This window comes from Cheilinus undulatus, linkage group 2 (genome assembly GCF_018320785.1).
Source record: "Cheilinus undulatus linkage group 2, ASM1832078v1, whole genome shotgun sequence".
Classification (NCBI taxonomy): Eukaryota; Metazoa; Chordata; class Actinopteri; order Labriformes; family Labridae; genus Cheilinus; species Cheilinus undulatus.
Window position 1 is genome coordinate 36,051,704 of NC_054866.1, and position 18,917 is coordinate 36,070,620.

The following is an 18,917-nucleotide window of genomic DNA, read 5'->3' on the forward strand; positions in this document are numbered from 1 at the left end:
GAGCCACATTCAGCCCTGCATCTGAGAGCAATACAGAGAGAGAAAGGAATGAGGAAAAATAGAGTGAACAGAGGCCAGAGATTGGAGCCATTTATTCACCTTGAATGACTCCTAGAAACAGAAAAAATGAGGTAAGGTGAAGGGAAGAAAGCTAAAAAGCAGGTTCCTCTATGTTAGATTTCCTGTGGCTGACCTTTGAAACACAACAGACGAGGGAACGAAATGGCCAAAAGTTACTGGAGAGTAAAATAAAACAATTTACTTCAAAACGAGGTCCCCAGGAGAGTTGCAGTGTAAACTCTAATCTCTTGGAAAAGAGCTCGGTGTAGGGGGTGCTGTTTGTTTAGGCGGGGAGTTGTACTTCAGACATTCCTTGAGTGTTTTAGATCGTGTGAAGAGCAAAGAATCAGATTTTTATGCTTTGATTTCTGTATCTTTGGAAGAATGGTTTATAGTTGGTGTGACTCATGGTTAGGATTACAGTCAGGGAAAGTCAAGGTTAGGTTTAGGCACTTTGACAAAAGTAAAAGAGAGAAAGAAGGGAAGAAAATGTGGAGTGAGGGAGGTGCAATTCAGTAATGTGAGAGGTGAAAGGGTGCTGACTGCAGCAGCAAAAAGTAGATGATGTAAGTTTCATATTACACCGCATCACCGGCTGACCAGGATATCATCTATATTCGACCTGAGCTGCCCTTTATACTGATAGGAGCATCAGAAGGAACATGACACACAGGCGGGAGGCAGTGAGAGACAAATAGAGGAAAGCAGACCAGAGGTGTTGACAGGGGAAGGATGGAGGCTAGAGGAAGAGTGATGGGAGGCAAACCAGAGTAATTAGTACAAGTTGGTGAGAGACAGAGGTTGAAGTCTGGTAGCAAAGAGGGGAAACAAGGAGAGCACTGGCAGGTACAAAAGAGGAGGAATCAGAGGGGGAAAAGTTGAATTTTGTTCTGTCTCTAAGCTTTCCTGGCTCTGCCGTGATAATATCTTGACATTTCTCATCCCTCTTCATTTATCTTTCTATGATCCCGACCATCTCCACACATATGCCTCGGTGTTTTCATCCTTCTCTTTATCCCCAAACCTTTATTCTTCTTACAGATCTGCTCGCCGTCTCATGAGATGCCCCACGAGTGTAATGTGACATAAACAACTCTGTCAACATGGCTTTTAATAGCAACTGCCCTCATTTTTAATCGCCCAATGTCTCAGCTCACTCTATTTATCCAAGCTTCTTGTTCCTCGTTCAGACAACACCTTATGCTGCAGTGCCATGGTAATGTGCTGCAAGGTCATCATCGCCACGGCAACTACAGAATGCATGCTTAAAGCAAGGACAAAGTGCTTAATGGTGTCAGATCCAGCCTGGTGTTAAAGGAGGATGGTGGGAATATCAAGTTTTTAAACGAAACTCATCCACTTCCAATAATTAGGTTACAACAGTCAGTTGAGATGGTGGATAATGTTCTGTTATCAAATTATTTTCAATGAAACACTTCACAGTATGCCCAAGGAGTGTCAAATTTTAAACAATACCGCTAAACTGGAGGGAAGTGATACTCCAAAATTCCCTTTGCAAAAAAATAGAAACTAATAGAATGACAAAATAACCCTTTTTTTCTTACAAAATAAAACGATTTGTATCGTGTACAGTCAAGCTGAGTTCAGACCTTATATTTCCAAGATCTTCTCTTGACTGTTTGACCAGCTCTTTTTGTTGGCTTCTTGATGTTCTCTTTTTCCAAATCCAGATGACACAAATTTTCACAGCAAAAAACTGGATAAACTGCACAACTCTGCTTAATGCAGGATTAAACACTCACCTGAACAAGCTGAACATCACATGAATGAGGTAAGTTCAAGTCATCCTCAATGGTGCAAAGCTATCTCTATATGTTGTTTGCAATCACATGATGCTGATGTCTGTTAGGGGTCAAGAGGTGGGCAACAGCCATTATGAAAGAATGGAAATGATGGAAAGTTGGTACTTTACAGTTCTAAATGGATCTCTACACTGCAATTATCACCAGAAAATTTCTACACATATTGAGTACAATCCGTACATTTTACAAAGTAGTGATTTACCTGGTGTGGAGACCATCAGTATCACAATTTACCTTGTCCTGTAGACCCTCTAGAGTATAAAGGACTCTTGCAGTGAGCTTAGAGGCTAGCTGAGCCCCTAAATCTTTGTTTTGTCACAAACATGCTTTAAATTGAAACAGCGATGTACTATCACTGAATAAACCTTGCTGGGCAAGTGACTAAATGATGATGTGCCATTCACAAATGAGCCTGTTCTGTTACAATAATGGCTCTTAAATGTGAGCCACAGTAGCTAGCTCCTGCTTGAGTGGCAGTTTCCTTTCCTTCATCCAGTAGTTATTACATCCACATTTAAAAAGCCAAACTGTGACCAAATGAAGAGCTGTTTGGTAGCGAAAACAACCAGCTCTACTGTGTTCAGCACAATGATCTGGATCTTTTAAAAGAGACAGATTACACATCACAACGAGAAAAACTGGCAGGTCATCAGCTGAGGAAATACAAGCAAGATCAGACTTTAATATGCTAAACACTGGCAAAACTGTACTGAACCAAATGGGACTGCTTTGTGGACCATACATGAGCGGGATGTGACACCACTCTTCCAGGCATTAGATGGAGACGTTTTAAATCCCTGCCTGCTTCACAGTAAGTTTCTATTTTTTTGTTTGGTACTTTTTATTTTTGTCTGAATTCACTACTTTCGGGATACAGAGGTAGCTTAAGAATAGAGAAGGTTTTTGTTTTTACACCTTGAACACTTGGCATAGTTGTAAACAGCACAGAACATGGCCCTTTTGGTAGTGTTTCTCCATACAGAAATCACTTCTAGCCCACAAAGGGAAATTCCCTGCTGCTGCATGATGTCATCTGCAAAGAACCTATAGATACAGCAGTTGCTTTAGTTGCTTGCCCTGTTGTGCAGCTGACAGCACACTGAATTCCAGTTTTATTGTGATTCTGTGAGTAACCTCATCTAACATTATAGCGTCTTAGACCAAAACAACAACATTAACAAAAACTCTCATTCACTACATGTACAGTCCCACCCTAAACAGACAGGAAATCTTGAACACAATTCCAAATAGACAAGGCCAAAATCAGGGTTTGCAATTGTAACAGTACTCAAAGTGAAGTATCTTAGGTGTTTAATATTGGTCATAATTTATTATAAAGGACTTGTCCACAGAAATGTCATCCTGAAACATAAATTAACAGGCACTATTCTGGACCTGGGATCAGCAGATTGCAGCATATTTTTCCTATTTAAAACAGTGCTGATCTGTTAGTTTACTTGGTTGCGTCCCTGGTGCTGAATGACTTATTTAAGTTTATTTTTAGGACTTTGTGAACAACAGGAAGCTGCTGACCATCAGCTGAGTGATCATTTGAGACAGGCAAGGAGGTAGGTTAGAGCCTGAGGGGTTGTTTACAAGTTAAAGGTTGATTTTTGTTATAGATGTTATTTTTTCAATTAATAGATGCCATAATTTTCTACTACGGATACAAAACTGAGAGTTACGGACATTTAAAAGAAGCCCTCTAAGCTTGTACAAACTTTTATTTTATCTGTATTTTCTTAGCTTCCTTTTTTTTTTTTTTTTTTTTTTCAAATACTATACATGATAGTGGACTGAGTCAGATGGTGGGGAGAGAGTGGGAAATGATATGCAGGATGGAAGCAACAGGTTGGATTCTAAATCTAGCCACCCACTTTAATACCACATCCTCTGTACACTGGTCCCTAAAACTAACCAGTAGGCCATTAGCAGCCTGCTAGTATAACTTCTAACAGGAGCTTTACTATATGAGATATCCAGCAAAACCCATTTAGCAGTCTTTTACATCCCTGTAATGCTTCTGTGCTGAAGATTTTTTAAGGACTATTTCAGGAGGAAGTTTAGAAAGCTGACAGTGAAGTTAGGGGAAATAAGAGGTGATCTCTGGGAGCAAATGGAGGATACTGTGATTTGCAATGAACATTTCCAAAATGTTGAACAGAAAATGATGACTAATATGTGGGAAGGTATTTAGCATAACAACCATTATGTTTATTCATTTGAAGAGTATACAAGGGCTTTATTGCTCCCTGTGGTACGACATATCTCCTATAGGCTGTAATGTTGTGTTAACAGAGGAAAATATTAGCCGCATTATGGCATGGTTTAAATGCTTCCTTGGGGAACAAAGCTAGCTGTCACCACAGCAGGTTGATAACTGTATTTTTCTTTATAGGTAAGTGAAATATTAGACTTAAATAAAATCCTCATTACTTGGGGAGACATGGCTCATTAAGAAAACATTAATTCACATGGCAGTGACTAATGAATGCTGGGGAAGTTTCCACGTTTACTTTAGACAAACGTTCTGTGTTTAGTCTCTACTGTATATCGCTGTGAAAATATTATGTTTTCCTGCTGCTTATACTGAGGAAGGAGTGATGGACATCTCGCTGACATTAATGAGCTGGAATACCTTGCTGCAGGGGGCATCAGATTTAAAATGCTTACTTGTGACCCCTTCGACACAAATGCCCAGTCCCACCCATGAGGGCTTGAGATTTGATCCGACAGTCCTCAGCTGAGTGCTGGTCATTCCGAAACCAAACTCCATTACGATGATGTTTCCACAGATTGGACCATCAGGGTAATCTTAGACTTCATCCCCCTAGCTCGTGATACATACACACAAACACACACATTAGTATTGACCACAAAGCATGAGACAGCAGATCTGCACCATCTACGCAGGATACACAACTACAGAGATGAATGGAAGGTCAGTGGGTGCATTTATATTCAGCACACAGCCACATGAGTAATATGTATGCATATGCACAACATCAACTGCACACTTTCTCTCTAACACACAATCCATGACTCTCCCCTTCAGCTGTAAGACAAACAGAGGGGAGGGGAGACGACGGGGGCAGTCAAGTGGCACGTGTGCAAGCTGTCGTCTGCACTGTGGTATCAACGCTGGTGTTTAAACAGCCGACGTGCACAGAGACGGTGGGTTAAAGTAGACACCCACATGAATAGAGGATATATGGTTATCTATTCAAATATACAATCGCTTTTTCTTCTTATCTCCACTGCAGTGTTGCTACCTGGCTGTGGCAGTGCCAGCGTGGTGTAATGCAGTGGTAGTGAGGGTGTCATCGAGTTCATGGACATAAACCAGCCCACTGCCAGACCAGTCTGCTCCTCACAGGAATAGCAATGGAGGAGGAAGAACGTATATGTGTGTCTGTGCGAGAGCATAAGTGTGGGTGGGAGGGTAGTTTGAGAAAGATTAGAAAACAGTGAGAATGAGAGTCACACAAGACAGAGGCAAGAAAAAACAGACAGTGAGTGATAGAAAGACAAAATCTGAGAAATATAGATGTAATAGGTGGAAGGAAGGCAGACAGACGCTAGTAAAAAAAGTAGTCTGCCCACTTTGAAAAAGCTCCCTTGTGTAAATTTAACACCTACGCATGTGGCATTTCGGCGCATGGGGGCTTTTTCTCAGACATAAAACACACACTCATGCCTTTTTCCCCCCTTGACAGTGTCTCTTTTGCTTGGATAGATACTGAGATATTCTGGTGAAAAACAATGTTTAAAAAAAAAGGGAGACAGACAGGTAGACTATTGGGTGGTACAGGTGGCACGGCCCAAGAAAGACAAGAGCGGAGATATTCAGCATATAATGAGACGGGATCAGAGACTGAAAGAAGGAGAGAGGGGGGATTCAGACAGACAATAAGTACAACGAGATAAGAATAATTTATGACAGTGGAAAAGCCTTGACAGGAGACGGTTCAGTAGCAGCGAGATGATCACTGATTAGAACCTGAAATAAAGCTTAATAGGAGAATTGTTGTAAAGATTATGAAGCTCAATAGATGAGGATGATTAACGCTAATGATTTTGCCTTCTGTAAATTCTTCAGATTCCCCAGTCTGGTATTGGAGATCAAGTCAGGAAATACCAAAGGAGTGGATGCTCTCGCTTGAAATAAACTATCTCTATCAACACACATGAAGTCAAGAATCTCTGACTTGTCAACGGAGCAGCGTTTGGCCAAACAGGAGGATAATCTGTACTCTTCAGCTGTCTATGACCAGTGATTCAGCCTGACACCTTAATCTGTGGAAATCACAGAGGGCTCCTCAGTGGAGCCAACTGTATTTACTATAGATTACATCTCCCACTAGTGTGCATTAGTCCAGTGACAGCTTTGCAGACTGCAGGGAAAACAGCAATCATACACCATTGACTGACTCACTGTGATTTCATCACTTGCCAAATGGCCTCCAAGGGCTCCCCTGACCATTCGCCTGGGTGAGTGACTGAATATCTGCTGCTTTGATGTGTGATTTCTGCGTCTCAGCTCACGTTCTCCCCTTGTCACCTTGATCGCAGCACCCGCCCTGTTTTCTTTCTCTTCATAATTGAATAATGTAAATTAGGGTGTCAGGGTGCTCTGTGTCATTATGCACATACACGTTAATTTGGTCTTACTCACACGCACACAAACACGCTGCTCATCTGCATTCGACAGACTGCCCTGTGTCTGCTGAAGACAGCAGGGAGATGACATCACTTCTAGAGGACAGATTAGCAGAGGGACGAGAGCAGGAGGTGGGGGAAGAAAAGATTAAAGAGCAACTATGGAGAAAAATCTCCCATAATTTTGTTTTTTAAATCAATATAGTCAATGCAGTTGACCATCCTCTCTTTCTGGCTTACTCTCCTGAAGTCTTTTACATGCAGTTGTTTAGTCAGAGTGGTGTGTGCTGTGAGATTCAGTATGTATCTGAGTGCCTCTGCGCTCTGCCTGTTCTTCACTCTAATGACCTTGTAGATCTGCCTGCTCCGATCTGCAGAGAAGCTTTTTCAACTCACGGAGAGTCAAACGACGAAAGAGAAACACAAAGTTAGAGCTGTGAAAAAGCAGAAAGACAAAGAATGAGACAGATGCAGATAGAGAGAGAAATACAAGCTTCAAAGGGGATAGAAAGAAAAAATGTTAAAAAAAAAAAAAAAACAAACAAAAAAAAAAAACAGTCAGGGCTGTTTAGATTAATAGTTGAGAAGAGGGCTGGCACTCAAAACAACATGAAAAATACACAGAGTCAGCTTCTTTTACAGCACTAGACTTGTAAATACTTCAACTGCATGTGAGAGTTCGGTCTTAGGTAAGACATATAATAATTATAGGGATAAATCAAATACTTGATAATCCTGTCTTTACTATGAAACTTAGAAGATGAGCACCCAAAAGATTTCCACCAATGTTAAGATAGCAACATGTCTTCTACTACAAAATGTGTTTGAATCTAGCTCAACTCTTTAAACAGCTCATAATTGCCAAAATATTCCAATTGCAATTAAGATACCCATCATACTATCAGGGCTTTTTCTGCATATAAATTTAAGTGGCGGCCGCCTCCAGCAAATTTTGTGCCACCACCAGCTCTCAAAGCTCTGACGTCATGAAAACCTGTATTTTCTGACAAACATTACAGCAGGTGGATGATATTTTTAACTGAAATTACGGTATTACGCCAACTGGGAGGCGCTGGGCCCAGGAGCTGGTGCCAAAACTACCAAAGAAGAAAAAAAAGGACCGCGAGTTTCCTAAACTTCCTAGATTGTCTTTGGATCAACACAGCGCGGATGAACGTTGCGCCAGACACACTGAGGAACGCAGAGGAACGCTGCGCTCGGTGTGTGTCAGCTAAAGACACATAAAAAAGAGGAGACTTTTAGCTTTAAGGATAAACACAGGGCTTTATCATCTCTGCATTTCTCCATCCACTTAATGCTGTAGAATAGGCGTATGACAGCGCGCTGTCCTTATGAATGCGCTTCCGCTGTTTCTGTCTGTCACGTGTGTGGGCTGGTTAGCATGCGTTTATACATCGATACTGTCCTTTAGTTCAAATGATTCAGCCACAGCGCGTCATTACTAAGACTGAGCATCAATCAGACGTATCACTGAACAGGAAATAGGGATCAGTTAGCAGATTTAAAACATGATCAAAACTCGTTGCTCGCACAAACCCGTCTAATAAGGCAGGGAGAGAGGAGGTCAGGTAAACGATGTGAAGCAACAGTTGAACTGAACGGTCACCGATTGTATGTTGTTGTTAGATATTTTATATTTCCTCCAGGCAGAAGCTGCAGTAAACTTCTCAGTTCCATTAATTTTATTTATCAAAAATATAAGCAGAGAGAAATAAACTAAATGATGATGCTTGTGAACTTAACCCAGAAATCACATTACATATTACTTATATTATTCACATATTATTATAGATAATTCGTTATAATAGATAGTTAATAAATAATATAATAACAAACTTAAACACAATACCGGCATTATTGAGGGAATAAGGGTAAAATGAAATAAAGGGTGTGACAGACAACTTTCTGGTGGAAATTAGTTTCAGTTAAAATCAGGGATGATTATGCAGGTCACATGACCTCTATAAGTGGACAATGAGTCAGTTATTATGGACTTAAAATTAAACTTTCATTGAAGAAAGACTAAAAAAGCTTTTTTATGTTAAACTTTCATTGAAGAAAGACTAAAAAAGCTTTTTTATGTTAACAACAGCTTTTTAGGCACAACACTTGTATCATGAAAACCTTTATCAGGTCAGACCAGGAAACCGTTCAAAATTAAAGCACAAACTTATGAAAGAAAACATTTTCAGTAGATTTAGCCTCTTAATTCCCCTCTCAAAGTTTACTAAATTAATCTAATTACCTTTAAAATGTACAAAATTGGGGCGCAGATGGTCGAGTGGTTTAAGGCGCCACCCATGTACGCGGGCGGCCTGGGTTCGAATCTGGCCTGCGGCCCTTCACTGCATGTCTCTCCCCACTCTCTTCCCCGTTTCCGAGTCTATTCACTGTTCTTCCTCTGTCAAATAAAGGCATGAAAAGGCCCAAAAATAAATCTTTAAAAAAAAAAAATGTACAAAATTTTCTCCCAGGGGAGCATGCCTCCGGACCCCTCTAGAAAGGTCGGGGTATGCATGATCAGAATGGTACCACCGCTGCCTATATATGAGCCAGGAAAAACCCTGTACTATTAATGCAAAAAAAAGGTCACCAGCTAAGAAGAAAATACTTTAAGTATTTTATCATGAAATAAAAGGCCACAGAAAGTTCAGCCCTAGGCAGAAAACTGTACGAACCCTTAATCTTTAAAATGCATGTTTCAGTTCGTGGGTCACTACTAACCATACTAAATGAGAAAGGAAACATTAATAAACTACATGGAGATGTACAGGGAACATGCACTTAAGACAAGTTTGGTTCAACATTTCTTCAGAATAAGTAACACCTCTGCTTCATTTCCTGCATGCAGGATGGAGAACTGGTATCATAACCTCTGACCACAGGAGTTTATAGAGCAGCACAGTGCAGGTGCCCAAACCATGTGGGTAACTTGTATATTTTGCAAATGGTGGGAAGATTAATTAAGTATAATCTGTAAGCTTTTGATTACTTTCCTATCATATCATTTGGAACCATATTGTATGGGATGAGATGGTATGGTATGGTATCTTATTGTTTCATATTGTATCATATTGTTTTGTATCATATTGTATCGCAACATTTTATATCACATCATATCGTATTGTAGTGTAGTGTTCTGCATCACATTGCACGGCATCACAGTATCATAAATCTGAGTATGGATTTCAAAACTACAATGCATCTTGTGCCTGTGCAAGCCTCGCGCTGCAGTTTGAATGGTGTAATTTTATCTTAAAAATAGAGTAGGCATGCACAATAGTGGATTTTTGTCTATATATCCTAATATCGACAAACTCATTTTAGTGTTTACTGATATATAATCCCTTTTTCTTGTTAACTCACCAAGTGTCTTCAGTGCAAAGAGAGGCTATAGGCCAGCTCAGAATACATAATTTTTTGTGGTTCATGTCAGCCCCATGTCAAGCTATGCACCTAAAATCTTGTCCGGTCATGGCTGACAGCATGGCCACACTACAAGAATGTTCCTCAACTGCTCATGGTATGTTGATGTCACCTCTGTCTCTTCAACTATGTGCGAGTTCACATATCATTGTGAAGGTGGCTCAAAAAGTGTCAATCATAGCTACAACAGAAGTGTTCTATATGCCACAAGTGGTCTTTTGTTCTGATAGGAGAAAAAACAAGAAACAATTATGGACATATGTATCAAGAGGAGGACAATATGGACCAGCTGACCTTCAGATTGTACTTGAGGTAAAATCAATATATGTGAACATATATCTCCAGAAGGAGATAAAGTGGGGACTTGTTTAATGACACTCTGGTAAATGATGACACAAAGAGGGAAAGAAAATGCTCATATTGTTAGGCGCCAGGATTCACGTCGTTAACATCAGGTCAGGGTGTAAACTAGACACCGATGCAAGAAAAATTCTGGCATGCTGGTCTTGTCGGGTCATGGTCGTGGAGCATCTTAGACATGTTGCTGATTACGTCACACTATAAGACCATTTGTCTTACCCAACATGCATAATCTGGCTCAACATTTGACGATGAGCTGCGACACTGCAGTTGAGCCAAGTCAAGCAGAGCTGAGAGGAGTGAGGAAGTAGACTGTATGGAAGTTTTTCCACTTGAAAACGTGACAGTGGGCTACCTTCAGTGCCCTAGGTACAGTTGACCATTTTGCTGATATCTAAGGCTGATATTTTCTGCAGATATATCTGCTTAAATTATCAGCCAAAACTGATACTAAATATCTGCCAATCATGCTGATAGTATCATGCTTCCCTAAATTAATCTGTAGTCATCAAGCTTCAATTAATGATGTATGATAATGATTTTTTGACAATATCCAATATGCGAATATCAGCAAATTAATTTAAGCTGATACTGATATGAATACCAATATTTAAATGTAGTTCAGACCTAAAACTTTAGTCCTTAAAACACACAATTTTAAGTTTGAGGATGAAAAAATTCACAAATTTATGTCTGCAAAACACACTTTAAAGCACAAAGAATGATGATAAATAAAGAAAAATGGTCTGTAGGTTCTGCCTAAAACTCTACTGACATATTTTTTCCATACAGCCAGTATTAACAGCTGATAAAGGCAGATTTTATAGCCAAAACATCAGAAGAAATTTTCATATCTGTGGTACCAATCATGATACCAATGTCATGCAAATAATATTGTGCACCCCTAGCTTCAATGAAAGAGGAAAACAAGTGTTTGAAATTCTGCATATACTCACAATTCAGAGGATAGTACAGTTGTCTGTTGTGTTCTGGTAATCCTTTGATCTGTTCATGAAATATTGATACGTCTTACTGTAATAATTCTGTCAAATAGGTCTCCTATCCAATCAGTGGCACCATATAAGTCAAAATTATTTAAGAATATAATCACCAAATTAAGCTGTATCTACCTACTCAGCTACCTTAATGATTCAACAAACTTTGCTCAGAAAATGTAGTCATTTTATGTAATTCAGGTTTACTGTTTTGCCTTTCCTCAACATGTAAATTTCCATAATTGTTTTGAATGATTTAATGCATGCACATGTTTGAATGCTGATGTGTCTGTGTGTCAGACTTGTGCAGACGGCCTGTGCAACGCGGGGGTTTAATCATTTCCTGAGGGCAGCTGTAGTGTAAACACCAGTAGTCCAGTCATTATACAGGAGGAGTGTGGGGCTGTTCATATGTATGTGAGTCTGCCTGAGTGGCTGTGAGTGTTTTTTCATTCATTCATCCATAAACGTGAGCTCATATTTAGCTTTAGTTTTAACAGTTGGAGTCACACAACAGAGATTTCAGTATAGTCCAAGAGAGACGGGGTGTAGTCTGCCAGAGAGGAAGATGTGTGTCTGTGTGAGTGTGTGCTAACTACTCTGCGGAACATTAAACACTAACACTACCCATTCTTTTGTCCGCTCAGCTCTTTTCCACATTAAAACTGTCCCGCCTTGTACTGCTGCACATTAGCAGTGAATAACGGTGGTCATCTGCATATGTGCGAACACGTATTTCCAAACAGGCATGTAACTCATACAAACACAAGTCAAGACATCATTTTCAACATCCATGTGGAGAATTAAAAAATCCAGAAGCAAAATGGAAGTCAGAAACAACTTAGTGTAAACAAAAACACAAATGAACACAAACACAGAGAGTAAACAGCAAAGACTTACTGTATCTCTGCACAGACTCATCTGACTGCTGCTGAGGAGGGAATGGAAAGTGAAAACCTCATGCTTGCTTCGCGGCACTCCTCTCTTTCACTCCCTCCGTCACTGCCCCCTCCCTACTCCCTCCTTTTTTCCTTTGCCTTCACCCTCCCCTGTCTCTTTCCTTCCTCCTTCCCTCCCAATCCTCCTCTCCCTTGCTCCTTCTCTCTTTGCCTTCTTCCTTCTTGGCAAAGCCCTACTGTATTCAGATACACCAGACTCCATATAAGGCAGCACAGCTAAACATGTCACACATAATTTATCCACAGCAGGCTGCAAGTTCACCTTTCACAGCTCGCTCTTGGATCATATGCAAAGGAGGGAGGGTGGCGGAGGGAGAACTTAACTCAGACAAACTTCTTCTGTCAACAGCCACGTTCCCACAATTTCACACTGCGTGAGTCTGTGAGTGCGTGTGTGTTTGCATGCAAGTGTGTATGTTAACAAATGCTGACAATCAGACCGTGAAAATGCAAAGGGAGAGCAGAAATGCCGTTCACCTGCGCCATTCCAACACCTCCCTATCTCTCTCCCTCTCTTTTCTTCCTTCACCATCTGTATCTGCAGGCAGTAAATCTCATACAGATGCTGTTTGTGAGACCTGTCCACCTGCACCCCCCTCCTTCTCCTACTCCTCTTCCTCCCTCTGCTCTCCTTAATCTGTGCTGCTGCCTTTATAAAACATGACTGACAGGAAAAGAGTGAGGGAGAAACACACTGAAAGACAGAAAAGTATTAAAAAAAGGTTAAAGAGCGTCAGGAAAAGAGAAGAACAAGGTGTTAAACCGTTTTGTCTTTGTGATTGAAATAGGGTGATGCAGCAAAAGAGAGTGCTAGCTGAAAATAACATGTCAACAAAGACAGAAGCATGGAGTTGCTGCTGCAAGACCAAGCGTGATTCCCTCTGATGATGCGTAAGATTGTGCACAATCGATGGCTTTAAAAATACATGCCTGCTGACCTCTCCTCTTCTTCCTCTACCCCCTCTCTGTGAGTTTTTTTTTTCATCTGACAGCCTTTGTATTGCACTCAAGAAAAAAAAGACAAATGCTGCATGTGGATAGCAGTTGTTGGAGAAGAAGGAGAAGCAGAGAATGGAGAGACGGAGAGATTGGGAACAATAATAGCTGCACTTGAGTAGCGGTGCTAGCTGGTAGCTTTCTCCTCCTCCTCCTCCACAGCTTCAGTCCACTCACAGGACAGCAAGAGTCACAGCTCTTGTTGCCATGGTGTCTAACTCCATCAAACACTACGTCAGGTGCATGTGTGTCTGTGTGAGCCTTTGTGTGGCTGTGTGGTTGTTGTGTGTTTGCGGAGGTGTGTGTGTATGTGGCGGGTTGGTGTTACCAAGTGACTCAGAGCCACATCACTGACTTGTGGCTGCAATATATCAGGGTGTTTGGAATTTATCACTGTATTGGCTTGTGTATAGGAGTGTAGGGGAAAGATGTTGATTGAACAGCAGCCTGCAGCCCACAGAAGCATCTATGATGGATCTCTGCTGCTCTAAGTGTTAATGTTTTGCTCCGTCTTCTATAAATATTTATCCAATTATTCATAAGTCAAAGCAATGTAACACAGACCTTGGTAATGTGGACTCCAATTTTATAGTGGACAAATCACCGACTTGTGCCCATATGTGGTCCTACAGTGGTATTCCACAGTCAAACTGAAGTGGGACCAGGATCTAAAATAGGCCGGTCACTCTTTGTAACCCCTTGTTAGCTTAAAAAACAAATATTTTCTCCTTGTTACCCTTTGAGCCCTAAGCTATTTTTTAACCATTTTATCTCCCCTGGACTTATTGTCTTAAAAAGCTTGTGAAACATCAACAGTCTTTCCTTTCCAGTTTTCCTTCAAACTGGGCTTTAAGAATATGCATGCTACAGTAATGTAACACAGGCCCTCTGTCTCTCTTTCTATTATGAGCTATTCTGGACTTCTTGAGAGTAAAAACATGCACATTTTGGCAAAGCATGACGCAACAATGGATCAGCCTGCCATCAGTTGCTGCAGCCCATGTGATGAAACAATATGGCATTAGCTGCTAGCTGCAGATATGATTGAAAAATTGATTTAAAAAATGTAAGAAAAAAAATGATGTTTAACATTGATGTTATTGGTGTGGATTTAATTCTTAAAGACCTCTCCCAAGTCACCCAAGGTCCAGGCTTGCTAGAAAAGCTTCTGTTAGGGCTACAGAGGCATGGATAGCGTCAGTAGAATGGCACTATGAAGGACTGCAAGAGGTTAAAAAAAAGGTAAGTGGTGACGATCAAACAGGGCTGCATGGTGGTGTAGGTGGCAAGTACTGTCACCTTACAGCAGGAAGAAACCTAGTTTGAGTCCCAGTCAGACAGTACCTTTCCTTCAATAAACGCATCTACTGTCATTGTTGAATAAGGAAATGTGTGAAATTACTTTCATTTCAATATAAATCAAAATTACACTAATTATCAGTGGCATAAAACAGCCCTATCCCTTTTCTAATGTGACTGTGCTTTCTGCCTTTTGGTTTTAGAGATATCCTGAAAAGCTGGTGTAATGGACTATAAGGGTAGCAACAGACTGTTTTCAAATTCGATGGAACCTCATGAAGCAGCCATGGCTTATAGCTACAAGCTAAATATTTGAACCCATGGCACTGTAGCATCACCATCTATAGGTGGTGTAAAGACAGTCCAATCTGAATTGGATAACCAATCTTTATGTCAAAGATCTGACTGCATTAGTCCGTAGAGCCCTAGATTGGTAAAAACCTAACATGAATTGGTGTTGCACTGGCTTTAATGTTAGAAATTGGTTCACTGGGGCTCTGCTGTTTGTTATCCTAGCTAGCTCAATCGTCCATGCTCTGGCTCAGCAGCCCTAATCTCATACAATGACCTTTTACCTTTAAACAAGAGTTGCATTAGCGATAGGTGCTCACTAGGTAGCTAGGTGTGTTACACAAAAGTTGTTGAAGTGCCTACAGTTACACTTCTCTCCCTTATAGATCAAGTCATGTGGACTTAACACGGAGGAAGGATAACTTGTAATGTCTGCCCTTCTGTACACTTTGTAAAAAAGCATTTAAGTTCAACGGCAGCACATAAATCTTAAGACAGCAGAGCTAAAGATTAGCTAAGATGCTAGCACTATCAAGCAGCACAAACAGACCTGAATATTAAACACTTATCATAGTTAAAACTTGAAGAAGTGTTCAGTAATCACTGTATCCACAGACTGTATTATTCCCTGATCTTGCAACCGTAATGTGTTGTTGAGAAAGATTAGCATGGTGACAGAATGAGCACATTTGAGCTCACTGATGTGATATTAAACAGACATTTCACAGAACTGGAAAACAATTCAAGACAGAAAACAAACAAGAGCAGTCAGATACAGGGATAACAATGTCTGAGCAACATGTAGACTAAATATTCATATAAAGAGGAATTATGAAAGAGGAAAATGTAATATATAAGAAAGTGTTTTTGTTCTACTGTTAGTACAGTTTTTTTTAAACCCATTTATTCTTTACTAGTGGACAACCAGAGCTCTGTCACTGTGTTTATCCTTTAATCATTAAACTAGCTTTAATTTGAGTTCCTTGGCCAAATTAACATCCTGTTTTAACTGTTAGCAGGATTATAATAAAGCCGGTGGTGTTACAAGTACAGAAGGACATAGATTTATGTACCAGTCTTTTTAAACTCTTTAATATTTGTCTCCCCAACTAATTGTCAAAGTGAGACACCTGTGCAAGTGTGTGATGAAGAGCTTAGTTCATAAACAGACTGACAGAATGTTTGCACAGGAGGCCTGGGATTTCATACGCAAAGATACTTTGCCTATTTTGAAATTATCATGTTTTCCTTCTTTTTCTCAGATTTATAAAGCACAAAGTAATGGGTATGCCACAATCAATTTGCATTGGATCGTATCGAACAAAATCATTTTGTTTAATTAATCGTCACTGAAACTGAAACAAATCATAGCCTGATCATAATTCAAATCAGATCTTTTTGAGAAGGAAAGATTCACATCCATATCATCTAATCTGCTCTGTGATGTAAATTAGCTAAATGTGTCATGGCATACTCCATAGCTTTCTGATCATGTGGGCTAAATTAATTCAACTCACTAGCATCTGACATTTGACCAATGACACTGTTGTATTAGAAACTACACTGACCCTAAGGAACTAACATATATATTATACTCCTTATCGATCCAAGTCCTCATCAATACCACTATTGCTACTTGATATTGTTAGGAAAAAACACAAAATGATGGCTGTTAAAAATATCCCCCTGAAAGAACTGATGTATGCTTTCATACCAGTGATAAGATAAAAGACGCTATGTCACAAAGCCTGTCAGACTCGGTAGCAGTATCATTAAGCTAAGGCATTATTGATTTTCAGGTATTTGAAAAATACAGAAACAGGTCTTTATCAGCTTGGGATTTGATCCCCATCCCTACTAATGTAGCATTGTTTAAATTGAAAAAGAGAAAAAACAATCAAACTGTTTCTTAAGTCAAAACTACAGTTGCAATTGCATTGCTAACACTGTTGGCTTGTTAGAAATTTCCATTTTGGTTAGCATCAACCTAATAAATTGAGATGTACATTCAAGTCCATCTGTGAGAAATTGTGACCCCCTCTGAGAAATAACCCTACTGAGATGGATATTTGAACAGCTGCTACACAACATTTTTAATAACCTAGCCAAGTAGAATGAAATGCACCCTATGTCTTCACTTAAAGTCTAAATAGACAATATTTGAATAACCATTTTACAATAATAAGCTGTTGGGCACTTTGTGGCAGCCTCTCCCATCAGTGTATAAAAGTTTGTGTGTAAGGGTGAATATTGCATGCAGTCTTAAAGCATTTTGATGTTTATTCAACTGATACTGAGCCATTTATCGTCCTAAAAACATCCAGAGCAGATATTGAAGGAAAGTCCAGTTTTCTAATCTCTTTAACCTCTGTTTCAGTCTCCTCCAAATCATGAAAATTAGATATAGCTATTCTTCAGCTTCTAAATGACACAATTTGATAACCTGCTTGTCCCTTGTGCCTCTTACTGCGAAAAAATTAAGAGTTTTAACCTTAAAATGATCATTTTCCATTCAGAAAACCAGGAAAATAAAGCAATTTCCATCTGAAAAGTCTCAGATTAAAGTTCTGTTGGTGTTAAACTTTGTGCAAAAGTTTCTTTTTATACTGTAAACACATTGTCATTTGACCCATGTTAGTTATGTTAGCATTCTGTATCTAATTCCAAGAGGCAGACTTAACTTTTATAATTTGTTAAATCATGTCCTATTTCATCATTCTCAGACAAAAAAAAAAAAAAAAAAAAAAAAAAAACGTTCTATAAAGGGAGAAACGCAATAGTTCCCATGATTCTCTGGCATCTTCAAACTACAAATGGTTTTTATTTTGAGACCCCAAGAAAGACCACAGGCAGCCTTTTTATATTCTGTGCATTTAAATTACCGCAAAGTGAACCTTGAAGTCAAAGGGAACAAAAGCTGTGTATAGGAGTGTAAGGGAAAGATGTTGATTAAACAGCAATACTTGGTTTGAAACTACAGGGCAGAATATTTCATACTTGTCATTTTATATGCATTCATTTGAATATTATATAGCATTCACATTAGCAAATTTTTCAAACTTGTCAACACGATAATGGAGTTGTTCGTACTGCATTACTTCATACACTTTTGTTGATTTAATCCACTGCCTGACATTACAATTATTTAAATAATAGTTTTCAGGTTTTCAAATGAGAGTCTGTGAAGCACTAGCTCCCCCTGAGACATTGTGAATTAGAGGTGCAAAAAAGTATAAAATAAGAAATACTTCAGAATCACACCTGTGAATAGTACTTGAGCAAATACCCTTTGCACCAGCAGGCTTTTAGTCTACTGGGAGAGACGCAGTGATAAAGAGACAAGGCACAGGGAAAGTGGTTTTGGACTTGCAGATAATTGCTGCAATTGCAGATAATTTAATGCACACTAAGGTTCCTGCTCAGCGCTCTGCTGATGTCTGTGTGCCGAGGAGAGAACTGAAATGACTTCTAAGGTGCTGTTTTCTAAACAAGTGTCCCTCACATCCTCGCTCATTCTGATCATCAAAACTCAGCCACAGATCCATGAACATGTGTCCCTTGTGTTCCAGATCATTAAAGACAGGAACGAAGAGGAAAAAAATACAGAGGAAAAAAAAGAACAAAAGGCTGAAGGAGTTAAGCTGGACTAGGAGATGTGGATTCATATATCATCTTTGATCCTTTCTGCTAAGCAAAGCCAGAGCTGGACCGAGAGCAAAAGAATATCTGCTGGAGAACCTCAAGGATCTTAGCGAATGGAAAATCCAGCAGGGTGACCCCGATGTGTGAGTCAGGGAGCTTTTCAGCATTCATAACAGACATAAAATCTATTGTTCAGTATCTAAGATCAAATCATCGAACAGATAACCTCAACAACAGTAGGTATTTCAGGCTTTGAAAACTCTGTGACCCTGCAGAGATTATGCATATTTCTTTTTAGTCTGGCTTGAACTGAGTTCTGGTGCAGACATACTCTGAGGCCCTGAGATGTGACCTCAATGGAAAATGTGGGAATGTGTCAACACAGG

General features: G+C 39.7%; 1 protein-coding gene across 8 annotated transcripts in view; it reads right to left on the bottom strand.

The window, feature by feature from the left end:
- The window catches only part of LOC121515940 (muscleblind-like protein 1), a 114,362-nt gene that overhangs the window by 92,791 nt on the left and 2,654 nt on the right, over positions 1–18,917 (bottom strand). Inside the window, exon 1 of one of the 8 annotated variants that reach the window (XM_041796929.1) lies at positions 12,245–12,345. The exons of the other annotated variants lie outside the window; for them this stretch is intronic. The gene's annotated coding sequence lies outside the window, so the exon portion shown is untranslated. Of the gene's footprint in view, positions 1–12,244; positions 12,346–18,917 lie in introns of those variants that run through there. 8 annotated transcript variants of the gene reach the window in all.